The sequence below is a fragment of the Scaptodrosophila lebanonensis genome, unplaced genomic scaffold (genome assembly GCF_003285725.1).
Source record: "Scaptodrosophila lebanonensis strain 11010-0011.00,11010-0021.00 unplaced genomic scaffold, SlebRS2 tig00000043-arrow-pilon, whole genome shotgun sequence".
NCBI classification, from domain to species: domain Eukaryota; kingdom Metazoa; phylum Arthropoda; class Insecta; order Diptera; family Drosophilidae; genus Scaptodrosophila; species Scaptodrosophila lebanonensis.
Window position 1 is genome coordinate 10,690,470 of NW_022060545.1, and position 3,542 is coordinate 10,694,011.

Here is a 3,542-nt window from a genome sequence, read left to right on the forward strand (position 1 = left end):
GGAGAAATTATATGCATACCTATATAAAATATGTAAAAAGAAGAAGAAGAAAAAAAAAACAAAACACAGGCGAGGGGTTGAGCTTGCCTTTGTTGCTGTTGTGCTTGTTGTTGTTGTTGTTGCTGCTGTGTAGTGCGCCTCGTTGAAGTGCACATAAAAATCATTTAAAAACAGCAGCGACTGAAACGCCAGCTGCGCCGTTGACGCCGACGTCAACGTCAACGACGTCGGTGACTTTACCGCCAACGTCAGCAACATAGGGAACTCTGGCAGAGAGTCAGACAGCAAAGAAAAGGCGGAAACGGGAAAGAGGCAGGGCTGCCCAAAGGTAAGCCTGCCAAATGGGCTGGGCTGTGATTCAGTGCGAAAAAATTGAGTTCAGCGTCGACGGCGACGCTGAAGCTCCGGAGCTTGGAGCAGCACATAACAAAATGGGTCTAAAGTCATAAACTTTTTCCACATAGCAGCTGATGCCACTATGGTCGTTGTTGTTGTTGTTGCTGTTATTACTGCTGCTCACTGATTTTTCCTTGGCTTTTACTATAACAGGCTCGGTCGGCTGCTTGTTTTTGTTTATTATTTTTATTTTTTGTTCTTTTATTCTTGATAGCAAACGAGTAAATATTGGGTTACACAAAAATGTTGTTGTCGAATACCTGCAGGGATAACTACTTGAGAGGGTTAAGCACTTCCAGGAGCATATGTCAAGCACTATCAATTGCAGTCAATCGAAAGTAATGAGATTAAAGAATTACCAAACCATGCCTTTCTTTGCAGTCGATTTTCTAAGCCAACGAAAGAAAAGTATATTTTTATAATTGGAAGATGAAACGAATACTTTAAAAGATATCGAAAAATAAGCACAATACTTCTGCATTTTCGATTTTGATTTGAATGTTTAAATTCTTATATTCGCTTAAGCTGGTAATTTAAAATCTCTTATTGACTGAGCATTCAAAGAATTTTTATTTTTATATTTTCCCTAATTAATAAATGATCGGCAAAGTATTTTTGTTTAAGCTGAGCAGAGAACTTTTGTGTTAGTTTTCACTAGTTTTTTTTTTATAAGCAGTTTTGAAAAGAATTATTTCTTCGACTCATAAATATATATATTGGAATTTTGAAGGCTCTGCGACAATTATTAAAAGCGCTGTATTCTATTATTATCTACTCTTTAAAACAAAACAAAAATTCATAAATTAAAAGTTGATTTTCTTAGAAAAATATTCGAAAAACTGCTGCGGCTATTAGTAAAAGTATAATTTTTTAATTTGAAAAACATATTGTTTGCCTTGAGTAGTTTAAAATGTTCGATAATAGTTTGACTGCTTTATTTCCACTAAACGTTTTATTAGGACGAACATTTTCGCGATACAACATTTATTCATTGTTATCTCTTATCATCATATTTTATGGACCCTAAAAATAAGGCAAGGTGCGAAATATGAAATATTGTTATGTGGACATAAATTTGTTAGCTGAAAACCGATAAAAAAAAACTGAGTAATATGTAGTAAGAGCTGTAGTTTGTTGTTAAAGTTTGGCCGTAAACTAAAACCGCTAGGAGCGTTTTGAAGTTCGGCAGGGATGCAATAATTCTTAAAATATTTCTTGGTTTGTTCAGTGGCACACACACTCTGTCCTCGTCTTGATTCGGCCATCAATCATAGATAGCAAGCGAACGAACTCACAACGCTTTTAATGCGCCAAAATGTCGCTGCCAATCATACAAATGTTTGCGTTTGCCTCTCCATAACCGGTAACCAAGGAGGACTCACAGTTGAACTGCCGTCGGGACGACAGTTTGGCAGGAAGACAGGAAGATAGGACGGCAGACAGGAGGGGGGCTGAAGGGCAGTCAGTCAAGCGCATAAATATATCAACGTGACGTGCGCGCGGGCTTAGCGTTTATTTTGATAAACACTTCTGGGCGCGCTGGCCTGTAACTGTCTGTCATGTGAAACATTTTGACAGCAACTCGCGCCTCAGCTGGGCCTATCATTTAAATACAGTGGATATATGCTAGAAAAAACAATTGCTTAACCTTAAAAGTTTCTCAAATGGGCATAAATTATTATGAAAAGAAACTATAAGTCTTTTAGAGCCACTTTAGATGAATAGAATGAAACATAATTCCAATACAATAGAAAAGCAAACGTATTATTTTAAAAAGACAATAAAAGCTGCTGTTTTAAGTTACAGATGTTTGCAAAAAAATTGCTGAACAAACTCTAGTTTGCTTTGAAAGATGTATTTTTGTTATTGCCTTAAAAGAAGAATTTAAAAAAAAATAAAAGTGAACAATCACTATTTCTTATGGTTGGTGCAATATATTAGTATACGAAAACAAATATAAATATAAAAGATAACCATAAAATGCAATTTGGTTCATAAATCAAAGAGTATATATTAGTATATTAAGTTGAAAAATCAAGGACTCGATTGAAGTTGAAGATGTATTTATAATATTCTTATTTTAAGTCAATAGCAGTGGGGGCTAAATCCATTTCCACTGAATAGCCATTTCTAAAGACATCTCATTAATGTTTATTAATTTCTCCGAGAAAGGAAAGGAATCAATAGAGTCTAAATTCCAAGAAAAAGTTATTAAATATAATTTTGTTTCAATAAATTTGTTAAATTTGTTCCTCTAAAATTTCTCGCCCCCACCTCTTATGATGTTGTTCTTGCTTTTAGCAATGCCTACAATAGATAAAAAGAGGAATTTTAGTTCTCTTTATCCAAAGATAGCGGGTAAAGCTTGCTTGGGGCCGAGCGCTGACAGGCAATTGCGTTTGCAATCGTCGTCAGCGGCGTCTTCGCCTTGGAACGAAAAACAACAAAAACTATAGCATGCTTCAAGGCGCCTGCAGCATTGCATCTGTATGTGTAAGCTTACATATTTTACCGTTGGCATGCAGCTGTACTGCTTTGCAACTTTGCTTTTGAGCAGCATGGGTGGCGTCTAGGCGAAAGTGATTTCTTAATTTGTTACAACAGAAAAACAAGCGCCGCATAGAGAGGAGCGGGGAAAAGTTTCGCTGGCAGGCAACAGCAAACTTTGTCTGTGTGTGTATATGTGCGTATGTTCGTTTCTGTGCACGTTAAAGTTGCACAACTTCCGCGTGGAAATTTCCTTTTCAAGCGCACGACTCGCGACTCTGCCACATGTACGTGACTTCTGTGGCAAATGATGGATTAGGGTCGCTCGGTTTCTGTGCAACAACAACAAAATATATGTGTTGTAAAAAAAAACAACTTTACTCAAGCAACTCGACCCGATCAAAGACACAATGCGGGTAAAAATAAAATAGAAAAACAAATACAAAAAGTGAAACTTGTAATTAATTAAAGTCAAATGCAAAAGCAAAAAGCGGTTTGCTTCATTTTGAAATCTACACCCAAGTAGCGGAAGAAAATTGAGACAATTTCAAATAAAGTATTACTAATTCTTTACAAAACTGTTGCCTTGCTCATTTTGATTAAAAAACGTAATGTGAAATATAGGACAGAGCAATGAATTGATTAACAAACTTGAAAAC